Below are 22,113 nucleotides of genomic sequence, written 5' to 3'. Positions count from 1 at the left end.
ATAAAAGCACAGCAAGAGCATTACAAGGAATTCTAAAACAAATATATCTCTGCCCTGCTTTGCTTTTTATCAAACTGTTTCTCCAGCTTTTTCTTAGTTTCATGAATACAAGTGTCTCTAGACTGTACCCTAGGCCACCACAGCTGTTTCAGGTACTGAAATAAACTACCCACTCATTATTTACTCCCTCTCAAGTGGCTGATCTTTCCCTCACTTATTTTCCCCTTGTTCCTTCTCCTGCTTCTTATATATGTAGAAAACAGCATTTTTTTCTTCATTCAGTTTGTCAAGCCCCACTGGGCTTCTGAAAATGTGCCATGGTTACCCTCCACACTTGGAGGGACTTCCCACATTCCTCCTGAAGGTGTTTCTTTTCCTCATTGTATATTAATGAGAAAGCTCAGGAGTACAACAGTATATTGAAAAGTGGACCAATTATCCTGTTGTGAGGAGCAGGCAAATTCTGATTTGCCCAGATTAGAAGGGAGTAAACTCCATTTTCTAGTACATACTCTCACTTATACTGAAATGGTTTTCATTTCCCCACTGGAATGTTACATATTTTGTCCCCAAGAGCATGCAGGGGTGAAGGGCTAGGAAGTGCTAAGAAACACTTCAGAGCACTAACCACAGGCAGACAGAGTACTCCATTTTCTTAACAAAAAGCAATTATAGCCCTTATTGACCTGTACCCCTTCTACAGGAAATGGGACAAGATCAAATAATACAGTCCTGAAAAAAAAAAGGGGGGGCGAGAGTTTCAGTTTAGGAAGCAAAGCCAGCAGAACAATGGCTGAGAAAGCAGGGTGTTGCAGGGCTGTGTTTATTCTCTCTCAGACTCATCAAAGACTCTGAGTGTTCAGATGACACACATTCAGATTTAAGTCAAATAATGGTTTCTTCTAATTACTAGCACTTTGAACTTTTAAGTAGTATCTCCAAGTGATGCTCTCCTGCCTCTAGCAACTCCCACAGAAAGAACATTTCAAGCTCAGCGTCTGTACAGTAGATGCAGCACGCAGCATCTTACAGGTCTACATTATTGGCAGTGCCATAAAAAGAATATATGATGGAAAGAGATGCAGGCCAAAGTAACTGCTGCTTTACATGCCATGCAATCTCACTGCTGTGTTATGGCATGGACCATATACCGGAGGACAGAACCTCAGAGAATTGCCGAATACAACAATCCTATAGCAGCCAGAAATTGTATCCCTACAGAGATAGTTCCTGAGCATGGGAGGCTGACCTGCAGATGAAATTGTGTTTTCTCAGTCTCAGTCAGATTCTTTGTTGGCACAGACCATATAGCTGCTCTGTACTATATTGCCTGGCTCATAGAGGCTTCAGTCTAGTGCCGTGGATGGGCAACAACATATTCCAAAAGCTTCCAGCATGGTCTCCACAGTTATGTCCACTTGGGGATTTCTGAATGACAGAATAATGCCATGGTCAACTATTGCAAATGATCAACTATTCACATCAAACTGGGGCCACAGGAATCTAGTACTAAGTGCACAATTATGCATGTTTTTTGTCAGATAACTGAATTAAATCCATGGGCTACAGCACTTTATTACATACATGGAGAGATGGACATTTTGTATGGTGCAATTATCCTCTAATTCATAGTCCCTGTTAAAGAACTTCATTCTCTTAGCTGTCACAAACTGAAGCTGTTCACCTTTATAATAAAATTCAGTGCTCTGTTCCACTGTCACTTTCGTCATCAAGTAATTCTTGTCTTTCCATGCTGCTGCAGTATTATATAACCAGCCATGTGCAAAAGCTGGATGCAAACCCAGCTTAAGAGCCAAGCTCAGCACAGCACAGCCACATTCAGCTATTGATTTGGAGATAGGTACAAACTCTCAGTTGACCAGTTCCCATTACAAAGTAACAATGTTCAAGTGCCATAAGCATCATTCTTCCCTGCCATAAACTCCAGGGAGTAATGTATATACTTATGAAAATCAGGATAGGAAAATTTCATGTCAACTTTGCAAGAGTGTGAACAGCATGCAGAAACACTACAGCGGGTCTCCAAAACAGCACAATGGTATTAACGTGAGGTAAAGTAAATCCTCCTTCTCAGTAGGACTCAAGGTGCAATATCTGTATGTGCAACATTTGCACATACAGGGCATGATGGATTGGAGAATCACATCTGCTGTTAATAAAATATAGTAAAATTACAATGAACAAGAGAATAGTGATGGGATGGAGAGAGCAGAGAATGATGTTTTAACCGCAGATTCCAAGAAAACACATTACCTTTTTAAACTTGCTTACACTTCAGAGGAGTTTCAGCAAGGGTGTGAATTTCTTCCAATGTACCTGAACAGAGATTAAAGAAAATATAAAGGTCAAATATCATGAATAGTGACACTGATTACTTATTAAAATCCCACCATTCAAGATGTGTGTAATGCCTTAAGCTCTGTTCTGTGCTTATAAAGCATGCCACAAAATACAGTACAGAGGCAGAACTCTGGTTGAGCTACTTTCAGATTCAGAAGTTCAGTGTGGTACCACTCCCTGGAGAATTAGTCCTATCAAGAGTCAGGACTTCTTCAGACAGAAGCACACCCTCATGCTAACACTGCTATACAATTTTCAGAATGTAGGTTAGCAATTCAGTGCAACAACTATCCCACCCTTAATTCATCACAGTATTCAGTGTCTCCCTTACAACAAAGCAGCAGAATTCATCTAGGCCAACAGGTCAGTAGGCCACTAGCCCGGCAGCTCTCAAAAGCTATCAAATACAAGTTTCAGGAGAGAGTTCTAAATATAAGGTGTTAACAAGTATCACAGTGTACATAACAGAGGGCACTGAACACAGGCAACTCCACAAGAAGTATCTCCTCTCAATTATTTGTCAACCTGCATCAATAAGGACAGTGACAGAGGTCAATGCTTCATCCTAAGCCATGAACTACATTTGCAAAGGCTGTATTTCCCTTTTCTTAAAGGTCAAGAGGGGGAAGATATTCAGCACTGGACATGCCACTTGTAGTAGAATTTCATAAGACTTATGAAGGAAAGCTCTGAGATTGGTCCATCACATGAAACAACAATCATAAACATTTTAACACAGGAAGCCTCCAAAGACAGAGACAGTAGATGACTGTATAGGTTTTGCAACAGTACCAGTAGCAGAATAGGAGGAAGAGGAGGGATAAAGTTGTCTACATCTGTCTTCAGAGACAGACAGTTTCCAGCTCCTGAGTAATCATCTCCTGTGATCAGGAGTAGACACATTGTCCTGGTAGGCAGAAAAAAATCTATTCCAAATCTGTTACGAAAGAACTCAAGAATTCAGAGGATGTGTTACTGCCAAGCAGCCTGAGTCTGAACTAACTGAAAAGTTACTCAGACTTACTTGTACCACTAAATGCACTTCTTACTCCAGGCACTGATACTACCTTGAATGAACAAATAAAATTAATTAGGAAGCTCAAAGATCTGCAGCAAAGGACTCAAGGGAACACAGGGAATGTAACCATCAGGAACATGGTCTTGGCCAGTTCTTACAGCAAAGGGTCAAGTTCATGAAGAGATAAGTACTAGGCTTAAGGCCTTCCTGCTCACATGATATTACTGGGATGGAGTGTGGCGTCTGTGACCACAAAATGGTGTTCCATAAGCTAGTGATAAGAGGAGTGCCACCTCCTGACAAAGAGAAAGACCACCTTTGCTTATAAACTTCCTCTTGGAGGAATATTTTAACTGCTGTTGAAGGGAAGGATTATAGAATCTTTCAGGAAAAAAAAAAAAAAAATCTTCCCTGAAAGGGCTGTAAAGCACTGGAACAGGCTGCCAAGGGAAGGTGTTGAGTCACCATTCCTGAAGTTGTCTCAAAGGTGTGCAGATAGGGTGCTTAAAGACATAGTTTAGTGGTTAGCGTTAGGTTAATGCTTGGGCTAGATGATCTTAAGGATCTTTTCTAACCTAAAGAATTCTATGATTCTAGGTATTTGTAAACACTAGTGATTTTGACAAAGACCTAAAATCAAAGGTGTGCATAGGGCTATTAATGAAAACATCATTAAGGATGAAGTGAATGAGTGAGTCAATCCATTTAATAAGTCCGATTATTTCCCTTTTCTGTTTTTCTTGCATTAGTACAGACCTGTTACTAGATGATCAAGATACAAGTTATCTGGTGCAACAGAGGCTTCAAAAGGTGGCTGACACAGTAGGTTTGTTCGGTGCCTATCCAAACGGATTATGTGTAGGAAAGGACTAGATGCAAGCATCCAGATAATGACAGAAGAGGAAAGCAACAAGGTGCTAATACATTGGGGATTTAAAATAGATCACTGACCTAGAAGAACCAGGAGATGAATTCTTTTGTGGGTAATTAGAAGAATCACCCAGATTGCGAGAGCTGTCGATCATAGGGACTTGAGGGATTTTTGTAGAAAAGTACAGCAAATGAGGAAATCTGTCCTTCAGAGAAAGAGCACACGCCCACACACACACACTCCCACACACAGAGGAATCCAGAAGAAGGGTAAGAAATATAGCAAGGGATCAGCTGATCTAACTCGTGAATTTCACATTGACCTTACAAGAAGGACACATACACAAACTATGTCATAGCATTGAAGATAATTGCTGAAGGAAATGGGCTAACTCTGGAAGCCAAGAAACTAAATTCAGCTAGCAAGAGGCGTCAGTGATAGCAAGAAATTAATATGTAAGTATTATAGATTAGTAGGAAGAGGAAGCGCTGGCAGACTCTTGGCCTGCTTCTCAACAGGAAGGAAAGCTACAGATGATACTCAGTAGGACAGAGTATTTTATGTGTTTTTTGCATCAGCTTTCACTAGAAAGACCTGTGGTGATCAAGAGACAATTACTGTTCAAACCAAGAAGGAAGATCTTACCCTATAATTGGGAAGGTACAGGCTACAATGTAAATAAAGCTATACGTTTTCAAATCAATTAAACCTGAAGAATACATTAAATGACTGTCTGAGATAACATTAAAACTACCTGAGAATTCGTAGAGAATGAGGGAAATTCTAGCAGGTTGGAAAGAGCAAGTGTGGTGCCTGTCTCTAACAAGAAGGATGCTTGGCAGAAAAAGGAAGAGAAGCTGGTGAATTATGGACCACTCACCTTAAGTTAAACTCTTTAAAAAATAGAAACTGCTTTAGGCTCCAGAAAATATATGCTGAGAGCTGCCAAAATGGTTTTATCAACAGCACATTGCATCAAGCCAGTCTAATTTAATTCCACAGTAGATCAACACAGGCAAGGAAAAAGCTGAGAAGGTTATATATTTTGATTTTATTAAGACATTACACCATCTGCCACAGTATTTTAATAAGAACACAGTGAAACTTGGTCTAGAAGTAGTTACCTAGTCATGGTTACAAAACTAGTTGTAAAAGCGTGCCAGAGAACAGTTATCAGTGGTTCACTACCAGTATGGAAGGATGTGTCAAGTTGGGTCTGTAGTGTTCAGTTACAATGAATTGATGCTCTGAATGATGGAATTAACTGCACTTATAAAGTATGCAAGTATTTTAGACTATAAGATTAGCATTCAAAAGTATCTTGGCAAAGTAAAGGTCTGAAAAAACAGATTCTAATTTAATAGCAACACAGGCTATTCACCTATAACAAGAATAATTGGCTACAAATAACAATCTACCTTTCCCAAGCATGTTAGATCTTGCATACTCCATCCTGAAACATCTTATTGTCTCTTACTCTAGGGAGTAAGGCACAAGAAAAGCAGTGCATCCCACTCCTGATAGCAGGCATCTAACAGTTGGATTTGATCATGCCTGATGACTTTTTACATTCTTTCTTATGCTTTGCTATCACAGAGCCTCTGCTTTAAATGGCTTCAAAGCTGTTTTACGTTGCTTTTAGCCAAATGTTTCTTCAAGGTGTTCAGCACTTCAGAAATGTAGGACAGCTGTTTTATCATGTTGCCTGTAAATTACAACAGACTGGCTTTGTCTGCCAGACGCATCCTGCCCTGTGAGCGGATGTTGAGAAAAGATTAAACATGCTTGGCTGCCTCACCAAAACATTTGGCAGAGGAGGAGGTGAGAGGAGGCCTTCATCAAGAAAGGTTCCAGAACACTGACTGTGTCACTCTGGACTTGGGACCCCACAAACAGCTATGACTGGGGAGGAGCCTCGACACCAGTCCTAAAATGTCATTTTCTTGAAGTCCATACAACATGTAGGCTGCATAGGACAACAGGTTGGGAAAAGCATCAGTGCACAAAGGCATATTCTGATAAAGAGGATGCTAAATAATCTAGGTCCTTTTTGGTCATGCATATTGAAGCAACTAAATGTTCCTTTCTCATTTTTGGGTGGCAATCACAAAAAAACAGATGTTATGCTATGTTAATTTTTGTCACTGGCATCTAGCCCCCTGGCAAGATTAAAACAAGTGTTGGCATCTTCGGAGCAGCTGGGCAATAGATCTGCTTCCTTTACTTACACAATACAATTCTGAATAACCTTTGAGCCTAAGACTTTGTTGCTTTGTAATCTGTGTTTTGGCAGCCTTCTCTTCCACTCCTCTTGTTCTAATATAGTATTCCCCAATCCTTACAGAGTCTAGCATGTATCTTTATTACACCATAAGCTTTGATGAAAAATAGATGTAAAATCCATGACATCTATGACACTTGTTTAACTTCCACTGCAGAAGGAAGGACATTTGCAGGGTTATCTTTGCAGTTTAACTTCTTAGTGTCTTTTTGAATTCAAACTTCATCAGTAAAGCAGAATAAACAGACATCACTAGTGTCTCATATGTTTCACCTGGATATCTAACGTAAGTACATAATTTTACATAAAACATTGAATACTTCTGACATTAGATATATGATTTTAAAGTGAAAATGGCAATCATCGGCAAAAAATCATTTGAAGAATGAGTACTATTAATTCCAGCCTTGATAAGTGGAATAAGAAAAATTATTTCTTATAGTTAACAGTTCTTTTGTTAGGAGCTATATGTGATGTCTTCTAGGGAAAAAATGAAAAAAAAAACAGACGTAAAAATGATCTACCCATCAGTCAAGAGTAAATTAGGAATGCATCACTGATATAATAAAAAGAAGTAGAAATACTATACACTTGGTTAGATATCAGACATAACTTTTCCTCTGTTTCAGTTAATTGTCATTAGGAAAGAAAAAGAATGAAACCAAAAGTAAAAAATCTGCAGCTTATTTCTTCTGCAGTCTACACTCTAAGTTGTAAGATGACACAATAAAATACTAGACGGTGCTATATAATGTAAGTCCTATGGGTGGGTGTTACAGCAGTAACATGGGAGATATACTTAGTAACTAGCGAAGAGAATCATGACTCAAGAAAGAAGGGGAAAAGCTAGATGGAACAGTGTTTCAACAAACTTTGAGCATTTGAATGGTTTTTACCATAATGTTTGTAGACAGAAAGACCATGTTTTTTCAAACATTACCTCTTAAAAGTGTTTTTCAGTGAAGCTGAGAAATAAATCAACACCTTTCAACTAAATGACCCCTTATGTAGCCAGCACTGTAGACATTTTATTTTTCCCCATCAAATAAAAAGCTGAGTGAAATAGAAAGTTTAGAAGAATTTTAAATTAACTCAGTTTTCAATCACATAGGTGTAATAGTGCTAGTCTGCTAGAACCAATAGGATATCTGTAATACACTAAAAACAGTTTTCTGTGACTTGGAGTCTGAACATCACCTGACCCGCTATTGCCTATAGGACATGTAGAGTTGCTGTGATAAAGCCCAACAGAAAGGGTTTACTAAAGCTAAAAGTCTCATAAAGATAAGAAGGGGAACACAGCAAAGTAACCCACTGTGATCATAAATTAATGCCTGGGACTGTCCTTTGACACAGAGGCAGTTGCACCAAACTCTCCCAGTCCCCAAAACGCCCAAATTGCTGGTCAGGAGTGGGCTTTGACCCATACTAACTCCCAAATGATATTTGAGAGTGGGAGACTGCCAGTTGACCTAGGCCGAAACTATGCTCGTGGGCACTCTAGCAGTTCAGAATTACAGACAAATGAGTCTCAGTGGCCACAACATTCATGCACATTTTTTACTTACTTGTATAGACAGAGCCTTTGAGGACAGAGGAGATCTAAGCAGCACCTTGATTTGTATTATGCCAACTATTGCTCTTTGATTCCAGAAAGGAGAACACAGCTGCTCTGTGCTAATGTTCATCAAGAATGCATAATGCAATCGTGAAAAATTGTCATAATTTCCAGTATATCTTAATAACAATCAGCCATTTCAGTCATGCTAACTGTCGAAAACATAGGCATTTGGAGTAAGTTGGACTGCCCTCTCTGCAGTGAATCAACAAAGAGGAAATCAATATTTCTTATCTCAAATCTTGTTTTCATTGGGATAAAATGATCTCTGGAAGTGCCTGCTTGTTGCCTGCTTGTCTTTGCTTTCATTGACTACAGAAGGAGCAGAAATGGCATCATCATTCAAGAAGGAAAGAGTAGGTGAAATTAATTCCACCATTGACACCTAACATTTCTTCACCTTCTGCAAACATAGTTGCACAGAAAATTCCACTGCAATATTATTTGGTGCATCCTCTTGAAGAGACCTGTTAATAGAGGGACAGATCAAGTTGTTGATAAAATTAAGGAGTTCCTGGTGCTTATCCTTTCTCAAGTACAGTAGGTCTTGCCAGCAGACATGGCCGTCTATGTTTGGAAGGAGTAGATATTTTAAACGGAGAATGGTGTTGTAAAACAGTTCCTAAGAAACAGTTTGGGGAAATACATTCAATGTAGCCTCATGAATCATTTGTGAATTATCTGCCTATTCCACTCCTGAGGTTTTCAGGCAACATTGTGCTTTATGGAATGAACTTGAAGTGAAATGGTCCTGGTATAAGGATATGCTGTAACTAACTCTTTTTCAGGTTTCACTGGACATGTGTAGGATGGAGAATAACTACTGAACACAGATAACAAAACTTAAGATTATCTTAAGAAATCTAGAAAACTATACTAGATATAGCATATATGTGTATATGCTGTTTATGGCTCTTTGGGAATCATAGAAAAAGATCTGCAGTATATATTTTTAGATTACTGCATGATTTCACGTGACTTGGATCTAAATTTATCCAAAATTTAAATGAATAACTACATTATTTCAAGCCCCCAGAAGTTGGAGACCATTCCAATAGATAATTCAATATCAAACCAAATAACTTGACATTCAATGGATAGAAATGTAAAAATATGTCTTTACTTAACAAAAGAGGTGATTAACTATTTGAAAAAATGACAGTGTGTCACCCAGGGACACAAAGGGGACTGCTATGTAATGAAGAGAGGACTGTCATTGCATTAAGCATTTTAGACACTCTCATTAAAAGCAGGTGATTCAAAGGCAACTTAAGTAATTTATTTGGACTCCCTCTGCCTTCTGGGTTGAATGTGGATCTATAGAAAGATGCTTAACTATTGGCAGAAAGGATCAAAGTCCCTAGGACATCTGATGACACAAGTCCCATGTTTCCCATGAATTTGTGCAGTCAAACCCCATTCATTAATAGCAGCCAGTGCTTTATTCCCTGGTCTGTTAAGCCTTTAACTAAAATTCTACTTTTTGTGGGACAGAACCTGTAAACCAAGGGAAGAACATGACTTATAGATAGATTCTTCTGTTGTTTCTAAAAACAGGGGTCACCATTAGTTAATTTGTACTAACTGCTGTAAAAAGCAGACCATACTACATAATGCTAGAATAGTAACTTGTCTTTGGCCAAAACGTATTTTTCCATGCTATGTCCGGGTCTTGTAATAAGAGCTTAAGAAATGGTGAACCTATGTCATATTTGGTAGCTGGACCCACAGGTTATTATGCAAACATTAGTAAACATTTGTGCTTATATTTGTCTAGCTTTACATTCCCGCTGTTGTTTCTCATTACACGCACCTTCCTACTCTGCATCAGAGATAGTTATGGTACTAACTAAACTCTGATTAATTAGACAACTGGAATCAAATTGTCAAATAATTCCATATAGACAACGTATGACAGAGACTTCCAGGACAGCTTAATCCCAGTGTAAAACACAGGCTTAAAAGAAAAATGTGTTAGCACTTCTTCTAACCTGTACGACCTACTAGTCCATATCCAAGGCATGTGCCCTTTGTACAAAAACAATCTGCCTTCCACTCCAGTATTTCGTAGCTTGCTGTAGGCACCTTCAGGTAGGCTGCACTGAAGCTTTTTTAAGCCACAATACATTCAGTTATTAGTACGTACAGAGAAATGCCAGCTTATAATAAGCCAAGATGAAATATTTAAATATCTACTAATTTTGTCAGTTCTGAAAATGATGAAAGCTTCCCAGTTCCATTATATATGCAGTCCCATGCCTCTGCTTCAGCATTGCGAATCTACAAGAAGCTGTTATTAACTGTTTTTCAGTATTAAAGGTTATGTAGTCAAAAGTCTGTGGAAGGCTTTGTTTCACTGTAAATAGCAAATTTTCCTCACCAGTTATCACTGTGAATCACTCTTATATTACCCTCCGGTTCTGCCAGCATAGGATCCCTTGCAAACATACTGGAGGTACCCTACTCAAGAGTAAAATATTTTCTTAATTTCAGCATGCACCAGAAATGTACATGGTTGTCTGGAGAGAAGGATTTTCCTCAAATTCTTTCTCCATATATTGTCCTTTCTATTCACTTGCCATGAAGGGAATTCAGGAATATGTAACGAGAGAAGAAAAGAGTCCATTAAAATCACTGGCAAGCATAACAAGGAAAATAATTGTAGTAAAACTGAAAATGCAAATTAAACTGTGTGCAGACAGTACGCATGTTTGTGCTCACATGCTTGTGTGCGTGAGCACATGCAGAGCTATGTCTGTATATTCATGGATTAGTGTATATAAATTCAAAGGGACAGTAAATTCAATAGCTTCACTGTAAATGAATTTGAAATAGTCATCTTTTTTGTGGCAGTCAGTTGCTAGGTATGTGTATGATCTATCTGCCCATGTGAAGAGGTGATAGCACAGCTCAGCACAGAGATATGAAAAGATGCTCAAGCAAGTCCTGGAAATAACAGTTCAGATTCTGGCAGTAGAACAGGTCATCCACACAGCATTCTTCAAAAGGAAATCAATCCATGTGTGTCTTTTCATGACAAAGGTCATGGTGCAGTTCTAATATGCATGCTTCATAAAGTTGAATGAGTTCATCACCAGTGTCCATCTAGAAGAGACAGCAATAATATGAGATACAGAGCTACAAGAGAGAAAAAACAGCCTCAGTAAGTTGAAGTCTCACAGGATTCCGCCAGCACAGCAAACTGCAAGATTCAGAATTTCACTGCTCTGATTGATTTCTTACTCCTTGGAGCAATTCGAGGGAAGGGAATGCCACCATGTTCTTCTAAACAGATCATCCTCCTGCCTCCTCAGTTAAAAAGTAAGCAGTGCACCTCTGTGGCACAAATATTGCAAAATCATTGAGTTTTCAGAAATCTAACTGGGTTAAAGCAAATTTAATAAGTCCAGATGATGACTAAGATTTTTTTCTGTTTTTAAAAAGGCAGCATGTTTTGTTCTTGTAGGACGTTGAACCCTTGTTGTGTGCTGCTTCCATCAAATGTGCATTATAATGGAAATGCAGATGATGCCAAGCCCAGCATGTGTTTCCAATTAAGATTCTTCATTTTCTGCTTAGATGTTAGAATATGACCTGATTAGCTCTGCGAATTATCAGAGCTCAGCTTCTGTGACTTCTTATCTCATTCAACAACTAGTGTCTGACTTTGTATATTTGGAGAGGAAAGAACCATATCCCCAAAGATCATGGAAATTTTTTGAAGTCCATTGACAATGTGGAAAATTCGGCATGGGTTGAGGAAAACACTTCCAGCCTGTTTTCTGTCCTTGAGTCTCCCATGCCTTATTACAATGTATTGTAATAAGCGATTACCACAGGCAACTTAGAACCTAACAGCGCAGGTAGATGTCTATTTTTCACGTACAACAATTTCACACTGTAGAATTTACTGCAATAGAATTACTTGCTAATTGTTGAGGCTTAACACAGTAAGAAAAGTTCTTTCTTTCTATCTAGAATTCCTCTGTAATATTTTCAAATAAAGAGAAGAAAAAAAGTCCTTTCTTAAGAACCACTGTCCTTTGTCAGCAATAAAAGAGCAGTGTATTATATATGGAAAGCAAACATTATGGAATCAGAGTGAAAGCAACTGACAGGAAGGGCAATAGATGAAGTGCCAGATTAAGTCTGCGCTTTGAAAATGTATTATATGTCACACATAAAAAATACTTCAATATGTCTGTTAGGTAAATTGTATACGATTATCAGAAGATACCTTTTTGTGTAAGTTTTACTTTAGGTTTTAATTTCGAGTAGTGGTCACTCATATTCAGACACTGTCATAAAAATTATTTTTAAAACACTTCTACATCCTATAAAAGCAACAGCTGCTCTCCTCACCTTCCCCAAAGACATACACATACATATTATGCAGCCGTTTTCAGTGTCTTATTCTGCATCAGCAACATGAAAGAATAGCTAGTGAGACAGGGAAAACAGGAGCAGGTTCTCCAGCTGAGAAAGGCAATGTTTTTAGAATAGACCTGCATATGCAAAGGCTTAGCCTGGAGGTGGGTGTTAACATAACTTTTTAAAAAGTGACAGTAAAAATGCAGTGCCCATAAATGGCAGGCCAGATGGATTTCTCTCTGCTTTCACAGGTTATGCCTCAAATAACACGATGCATATGTATGTGGTGCGTAAGGTGATTTTCCTTCTGGGTGAAATATACTCCTAGTCATTGCACCCAAAGCTTTCAGTATTGATAATGCCATAGATAGACTGGGAGTTTTCCAGGCATTGAGATGACAAGTTTACACTTTATTGACAAAAATGTCTGCTATCTCTAGTTTTGTCCTTATGTTTACCCCAGACAGCCTGCAATACACTTGCCCATACAGAACCATACCTTCAGTGTGAACATGCCCATGTCAAACAGAACTGAGAAGGCTATATATAATACTTTGGGTTTCTGGATAATATTTACTGCATCCAATGAAAGGGAGGAGGACTTGTCTTACCAAGAAGTTAAACCTCTAGGTTCAGCGCCGGGTCTGGGTACCCTTTATAACTAACTGAAGGAGACAGACACCTCCAAAGAATGTTTCCCTGTGCCATCTTTAGGAGGGAGCAAAGCTGTGCATTTTCTTCCTGATTGCCTGTAGAGACAGACAGGATGACCCACAGAAGTAGATGTTTGACTTACAGATGTCTGAAGCAGGGTGAGTTGAATGCTGCCCTGAGCATGTTCACACAGCACATTAGTGCGGGATAGCAAGCCTTCCAAAAATGCTCACCCCAGTGTATGATGCAGTAAATTCCCCATAGAGACCAGTAGAGTCTAAGCAAACACAGTCTGACCTTTTTGGAGTCCAACAGATGAGAGAGAAAAAGCCCATATATTATAATGTTTATATCTGGAATTATTAATGCTTATTTGTTTCAATGCAGTTTAGGATATCTTCGCTTCAGCTTTTCCAAACCTTTTTCAAAAATAATCCTTACTGCTGGAGCTAGCTTTGCAGAGTTGTGTGGGAATGAAGTGATGCAGACTATACTCTACTAGAGCTTTCCAGCCTGAGTTGCATTCCCAGCTCCCACAGATTTGCACTAAAAATTTTAGGTTCATAAGTCTGAATGTAACTTTTCAAAGTGGGATAGCAGAGCCTATATCACTTGCATGCTTTTGTGTATTAAACCACTTCTAGCCTAAGTCTGGATCCTGAAATCTCTTTTATTACCAGTCCTTTCCAGTGAGGTTACGATAACTCACAGTAGAAAGGTTGAAGGAGTGGGTAATTAGTCTGCTTACTGTGTGAGGGAACAAGTGAAAGAAAAATAAAAGGAGCTATAGATTTCTGTGTAACCATGAAGAGGGAAGAAAAAACAAAGCCCTTTTTACTGTACCTTAGGGAGGTTCGTCACGTGTTTCAACAACAGGAGTGTTCTCAAGAAAAGAGACAGAAATGTGCAAGGTTCTGCCTTCAGACTCCTGCTGAGCAATAATGGAAGTATAACTAATTAAGGGCCTGATAGAGGGCCCATTGAAGCCAAGTGAAAGCCTCCCGCTGATTTCAGTGGGTCTTGGATCAGCTCTAAGTGTGTGGAGTGTAAATATGCCTGCATTAAAAACATGATGAGTCAATGTCTGTTGTCAATCAGGGCTTGCTGCATTTAGCTGTGCTGTACCAGAGCTGGCTCAAACCATCTCAGGAGCATTGCAAGGTCAAAGGTTACTACTCTAAAATGGAGAGCTCAGGCAAAGCTGCTCTTGATCTGAGAAGGGTAAATGGGCAAAGCTGGTAGAGAGGCCTTGAGAAAAGCTGTGGTGAGCCAAGCTTGCTGCCACTGTTGCCACTGGGTAGAGAAAAGAGAAGAAATGAGCACATCTGCAAGAATTTACTCAGCAGTGGTAATACCACACCAGGAATATGGTGTCCAGTTCTGTACTCCTCAGTGCAAGAGAAACATGGACATACTGAAGAGAGTTTAATGAAGAGCCACAAAAATTATTAAAGAACTGGAGCATCTCTTCTATAAGGAAAGGCTGGGAGAGCTGAGTTTGTTTAGCCTGGAGAAGAGAAGGCTATGGGAGTGCATCTCATCAATGTATATAAATACCTGAAGAGAGGAGTGTAAAGAGGATAGGGCCAGGCCCTTCTCAGTTGTGCCCAGTGACAAGGCACAACCTGAAACACGGGACGCTTTGTCTGAACATCAGGAAACACTCTTTTACTGTGAGGTTGCTCATGGAGATTGTGGAGTCTTCCATTCTTGGAGATATTCAAAAGCCCCCTGGACATGGTCCTGGGCAACCAGTTCTAGGTGGCCCTGTTTGAGCAGGGCAGGTTGGACAAGGTGACCTCCAGAGATGCCTTCCAGCCTCAATCATTCTATGATTCTGTGAATTTGTTCCCATCTCCTCAGGCATACCAATGTCAACTCAGCAGCCTGAATTTCCAGAGCTCTGGCTAGACCAAGCTGCAAGACAGTAGGGATTTTAAAATTCCCACTACTCTACTGTCTACTCCTCCTGTGCACAAAACCAATCCTGCTCACATCAGCGACAGTGATCTCTCTACCACACTGTACAGGTAGTTCTTACTTGTTGATTTGTAAGAGCTGAAAGCTAATATACTAATGCCTCTGTAAGGGAATGGCACTTATTTTGTAATTTCTTTTAACTCAGAGTCTTGACTAGTTTGGTGCTAAACTGTTTGTAGAGAATGAAAAATCTGTAAATGCCTTATATACTAGTCCTTAGATTCCACAAATGCTTCTTTTTGATCCTTTGGCCATTTATAGTAGATTAGCTTAGTTGTTAGCACGGTTTCCTAGTGCAGACTGACCTACAGCACAGTCTTCAAATGCTTGTTCCTGAGAACACTCTGTAAAGGCTATGACACAGCTGACTACAAAAGTTGATACATCAATATCATAGGAAAAACAAACAAACAAAAACTAGTTTGAAAGGCTATTCACAGTTCACATAGGAGCATGAAGGATCAAACCTTTGATGTCCAGTGCTTTATGGTGTGTTACACCTCTTCTTATATCATGTTAAAAGTGTAAGTTCAAACTGTCTGGGGGCCTTCCTGCATGCACTGCTTCAGAGCAGCCACACCTTTACCCTACTCCAAAACATACATAAATAAAAGCCTACTCGTGTAACATCTGTTTACTCCTTTGTATTCTGAGTCAGTAGATTAGACTCAAAGAAGAAAAGTAATGTAATATGTTAACACCCAGGAGAAAAAAAAAAAAGTTCACTCATGCATAAGCAAAAAACAGAATACAGTTCGTTCTGGTCTTAATTCTGCAATCAGCAGGAAAACTGACACATAGAAGTGACCAATAACAGCTGATCTTTGTAAGATGGGTTCTAGTTAGAGGAAATACGTGATTTCAGATTATCATTGATTTTGTATTGTCTCCTCCAGGTTAACTCATAGCATTGCCTTAAATTTATTCAGATTAACCCCTTAGGTACTATTTAATACACATTTTGTTTTCATTCAGTGACCTATTGATAATTAATTCTGATAATCAATCAATTTTTCTTGAAGAATAGAGAAGTAAACATGTGGGAAAAAAAAGATGCAAAATCAAGAAAAGTCAGAGATAATAAAAAAATCTTTAAAAACAGCAGTTCTCTAGAACAAAAAGCAAGAGATTTTCACCTTTGCAGACAAGAAGCAATTTGTTTTGTGAGGTGATGCATCATAATGCTGACCAAAAAAAAATATGTATCTCACTTGGCAAAATTACCCTCATAGGCTTAAAAAATCTGCACATCAAGCACTCTGAAACCTGATGTCACCACTACCATCACCTTGCTATCACCAACAGAATTCCAACCTTGTCTAGTACTGATGAATCAATCATACCATTTCTCTGCACGATGTGACAATACAGTTTGGGTCTTGATATTATAGGTAGGCATTCATATCACACAAATGTTAGACCAATAGATATATAGATAGATAGCTAGATAGATCGATGGACAGATGAATAGATAGACAGACACTTTCATATATATACACACATATATGCCTTTCATTGTTAAAAGCATGTGACAAGAATCCTTACATTAGACATGTACTGCAGATGGTGGTTTTAGATACCACAAGAAATGCCCTGTTCTCTGTTTAGGTAGATCCATTCAAGCTCAACCTCTCTGCTGAACTTATCGTCTGTGGGAAAGTCAGAAGAGAACCATAGCAACAAAGAAAGAGGGGATGCTAGCAAGAAAAGACGCTGCGTTTTTGAAGTGTTGGCTTCATGGAAAGACACAGAACAATTTTTCACAATGACAAGAAAGCTCCTCTTTTCAAAGACATGAGAACTTTTCAAAAAATGCTCATAAAGCACCAAGAGTTCTTAAAAAACAGGTTCATTTACAAAAGACGTTTCCCCAAATCAAAGACAGGAAAATTGCAAATAGGCAGTTTTTCAGATTATCTTAAGATGCTTGTGCAATCTTTTTCTTTTTTAAAAAAGTTAAACAAACAAACTTGTCTAGTTGAGTTCCAGCACTATCTTTCTGACTGCATCCAAAAGATAGAAGAAACAGTCTCTTTCATACCATTGCTTTCCCCTTTTTCTGAGTAGAAGACAGATACAAATTTTTTGAGATAGAAGACAGGTACCAGTGTGTTTGTTTTTCAAATAAGGTTCATTTTAAAAAAAAATGGAAAATTGAAATTCCCAATTTTATACACATGAAATGATTTGTCCATAACTCATAATCAGTCCATTTATTTTTAGACATAATTGAACACCGTAGGGCACTCATGGAAAAGCTGTATAGATTGCTTTCTGTTCTAGCCAGTTCAGATATTTGGCTCAGAGCCTAAAGAAATTACTTATGGGCAAAAATAAAATGGATATTTCAAAGGTCCATTTTACTCTCAAATCTTTGCTTATTAGGAAGCTTTATTGACATTTGCTACTGTAAGATTTTTATTTGTCCAACATGAAAAAATAAATGTTTTAACCTAATGATTTTTCAAAGAGCAAGAAAAATACAGAACACACTGTTTGGCAACTGATAAGAAATGATAAACACAGGAATTCAGTTTACAGTTTTGCTAATACACACCAGAAAATAATAGCAAACAACATTTGTCAAGACTGTATCGCAATTTGTGTTCGTTAGCTTTACAGTGGTTGGATACATGACAATTTGTTGACATAGCTGTCCTAACAGGATATCCTGGAACAGACACATCCACTCTAACAAGGACACAGTTCTATAATATGGTATCTCATTTCACTTGGGACACATGATGTTGTCAGAGAGGTGATACCTCTTACTGCAACTCCAGACTCTATTTTCCACTAAAATGTGAAAGTATTCTCATAGCAGTAAAGAGATTCTCATGTAAATATAGTCTTATTAATGTGACCTTATTAATGTTTACAAATATATAAAGGGTGAGTGTCACAAGGATGGAGCCAGGCTCTTCTCAGTGACAAACAATGGTAGGACAAGGGATAATGGATTCAAACTGGAACACAAGAGGTTCCACATAAATATGAGAAGAAACTTCTTCTCAGTGAGGGTAACAGAACACTGGAACAGGCTGCTCAGGGAGGTTATGGAGTCTCCTACTCTGGACACATTCAAAACCCACCTGGACACATTCCTGTGTAGCCTCATCTAGGTGTTCCCGCTCCGGCAGGGGGTTTGGACTAGATGATCTTTTGAGGTCCCTTCCAATCCCTAACATTCTGTGATTCTGTGATTAGAATAAAATACATAACACACACAGTGCAGCAATATCCTAAAAACATCTCAAAGTATATTTCAAAACAATTTTTCAATATTGCCAGCACACACTTGGTGTTAGTTGCAGCATAGATCACAGCTCCCACTTTGAAGAATTAGTATTTCTAGTACTAAGAAATGTAGCAATACAACCCTTCCATGGTACTTATGTATTATAATTTGGAGTAGTTTATATGTCTTGACTGTTTTCTAGGAAAAAAATAAAATAAAAAGGCCATTTTTTTAAGGTATTTAGGTGCTGAATAAGTAGATGGGTCCCACAAAGTACCTTCAGAGCTGGATGGACATCTAGTCCCATTCATTTCTCAGTGTCAGCACCTGCCTAGATGAAATTTCTACCAGTCTCCATATGTGCTTCAGACAGAGCAATAATTTTTATAATTTGACACAGCACTTCCGAGGCTGGTAGGGTGTGAAAGAGCAGTGAAAAGAGACCACAAACAGTAGGTAAAAGAAGGTGCCTTTTCTGATCACTGCATCCCGCAAGGTTAAACCAAAGTAATACCCTTCTGAGCAGCCCCAAAGGAGTTAAATAATTGACAAGGACTGGCAGACAGATGAATGAATTCCCTGCAGGGAGTTCATCAGTTCTATCTGGGGTACTCCTAAAAGGAGATTGGCTATCTTTATGGGTTACAGTCTCTTTGAAGAAAGTGATAAATGGCAATAGAGGCCACAAAATCTCCCCCGTCTCACCTCCCCCTTTCAATTTCCACTCCTGATCGACTGTACACATATCAACAGCTTTCTGTGTCTTTCAAGTGTATGTATTTCCGGCAAGGACATATACTTTTCTGTCAAGGTTTACAGAACATTTTGTTCTGCACCATATATATGCATGCTGCTGGATTCTATTACTGTTATATATTCAAATGCCACACGTAAGATTGCCATCACGCAATCTGTCTTGAGCTGTCCCAATGAGCAGAAAAAGTCCAAACTGTGATGTAAAAAAATAATTGACCCTTTATTAATTCTTATCCAGAATCAATTGGACTGGCCTTTTTGTACTAATAGGCATACTGTGGGAGGAAAACACCAAGGTATCTGTTCCTCACCTCTCCCCATACATTCTTTCATCCACCTGCACATGCTCTTAATAACTTCATGGGACCTTATCATTTCAGGAACATCTATCCATAATGGAAGCCTTCTATCAAGACAAGTCCTCATTCCCTTCTCCATTATGCCACCACAAAACAATTTCGTAGCATTTAACCATCTGCTTAAACAGGTGTACAATTGTGTTCCTGACTAGAGAGGTTTTGCTGTATTACTACCTTAATGCATGATGAAGGCTGGCATGCAAATGAATGGGTTTTGTCAAGGATTCTAGACCACCAATAATTTTCAGCTTAGCCAAAAATACTACAGTGCTGTGTACTTTGTACAGTCAGCACCAGGTCATTTCAAGAAGTACTGGAACAAAGGAACTTATACTATTGCAGAAGAAGGGAGAAAACAATGCTAAATTAATTTCTAAAAGGAATTAATTCATGCATATTTTACATTAAACTGCTACTCTAATTCTAGTACTGAATAGCTTCACTTGGGTATGGATAAAATGTCAAATAAACTCATGTTTCATGAGTGATGCAAAACCTAAGAGAAATCCATTTTTAAAAAGTGACAATCTGTTCTAGTCAGAAGAGTTACACAGTGAGTTATTCTCCAAGTCTTATCACATCCAGAGGAGGACATAACTTCATACTCTTCTCAGTAGATAGAAGGCTGTAACAAAATGTATAAAGAGCTGCACAGCAACAAAAAGTTGTGCAAGCAAGGCTCTGTGTGATCCATTTAGATATAAATTGTTCCCTGATTAAAATATTTATCCCACACCTAGAAACTTGTAACTTAACTAAATACACCAAAGACAACTGTTAAGCTAGAGCTGAAATTGTGCCCCAGGGGTAAATATATTGACTGTCATGGCTTACCAAGACCTTCAGAAAGCTACTTGAGTTTAGTGAATCACAGAACTGTCACCATTTGAGCCCCTGAAGGTGCATATTCTGTGCCATCTGTGGGTAATTCTTTGAGTAGCAGAAGGCACAAACTCCTGTGGAACCGTCCCATGTGAATTCTCTACTGCTTAGCAGTAAGTTCAGTTGAAGCAATGTCTCCTTTTCGAATGCTTATTTTCAAAAGTTTCCAATAAACTAATGTGATTGAAACCTGTAACCACTCTGACAAATGTGTTTGAAACTGATCTCAAAACTGTTGAAATGTTCTTAGAAGAGGGAAAAAAAAAGACACTGTAGTCACAACAGACTTCTTTCTGTAAGAAATCAGAATAAAAAGGAATGATAGCCCTGGGGTCATTTATGAATATATTTTATTTTTAAATGGCTGGGAAAAACAAAACAAACAAACAAACATAACTAACAAAAACAAAAACCAGAAGTTGTCATATAAAAAGATATTAGCATAAATGTCTTCAAACAGAAGGAATCAGGCAATTTTTTTGGTCACATCAAATACCAATCTTTGCTGTAGCATCTCCATTAAAGTGCAAAGAAGAAGTCACCCGTTTAAATTTTCCTTCAGCACTGCCAGAAAAGACCAGTGATTCATCCATCTTACTGCCATTGTTTTGTCTGGGGAAAAAAAAAAAAAAAATTACTTGGATGTACATGTCCATGTAATCTATTTGAAACTGAACATCGCTTCATTTCCAGAGTGATTTTATTCAGCTGTCCTCCCTAGTAAGCTGTTTTCATACTCTTCAGTCAAATAAGTGGAAGCAACTTAGACCTTCAAGATTTAAATGTAAACTCCAAAAGCTCAATTCTTTTACTTTTTCCTCGAATATTATGCACTCACCCATCAAACGGTGTCCAGCCTCCTGAGATAGACCTGAATGGGCTGGTACCCTTCACATAGCACATCTTACACAAACAGCTGTTCAAGACCCGAATGCATTAGCATGGCACTATGTCCAAGCTAACAAACTCTGTTTCTCAGCAGGCTGACTTGCTCCTCTAGGAGACTCTGCCATGCTGACACAGGCATTCTGTCTCCACTCTCCAAAATGCAACTGTACTCTGCTGTGCAATCCTCCCCTCTTTGCGTAATTCATGTGTGTTTCTCTGGCCTTTCCATGCCCTTGAGCTCCTCCAAGCATTTCTGCCCCTGCATAGTATTTCCTCTCCCCTCTCCCCTACTCTTGCGGCGTGAGCTGGTTCTGCTGAAGGCAAGTGATTTCCTTAGGGCTAAATACAGAAAGCCAAATTCTGATGTTTCTTCCCACAGAAAGAAACCCTGCTAATCTCTTAAAAAGTAACATACCATTCAGTGTGGCTAGGCTTGGTTAAACAGGTCCTGAAGAAGGAGTTCAAGATTTTTTTAACAAGAAGGATAAGAATAGCATATTAAAATCTGTATATTTCAAATACAACACATTCTGTAGATCATAGTCCTTCATATTTGGAGAACACCAAGAAAATCAGATTAAAATCATGATGCCTTTCAACAAAATATACAACCAACACACAGAGAGTGCCATATTTGGCTGTGTGTCAACCAAGAAATAGGTCTGAATGCATCTACCAGAAAGAGGGTGGGAAAAATGTAGACACTTTGTAGTTCTTTTCAGTTTCTCTCATCTAGTTCAGATTGCTATCGTGACTTTCACTAATGGAGATACTGTGCATAACTTCTGTATTAAAGAATGTCCTGTACTGTGCTAGGCAGAATGAAGAACGGGTTT

At 38.7% G+C, this 22,113-nt stretch overlaps 1 protein-coding gene across 2 annotated transcripts in view; it reads left to right on the top strand.

Annotated features, from left to right (window-relative positions):
* The window catches only part of KCNJ6 (potassium inwardly rectifying channel subfamily J member 6), a 162,416-nt gene that overhangs the window by 12,028 nt on the left and 128,275 nt on the right, over positions 1-22,113 (top strand). The window lies entirely within an intron of this gene.

Source organism: Patagioenas fasciata, chromosome 1 (assembly GCF_037038585.1).
Source record: "Patagioenas fasciata isolate bPatFas1 chromosome 1, bPatFas1.hap1, whole genome shotgun sequence".
NCBI classification, from domain to species: Eukaryota; Metazoa; Chordata; class Aves; order Columbiformes; family Columbidae; genus Patagioenas; species Patagioenas fasciata.
The sequence above is the reverse complement of the archived record's forward strand: the minus strand, read 5'-3'. Positions and strand labels throughout refer to the sequence as shown.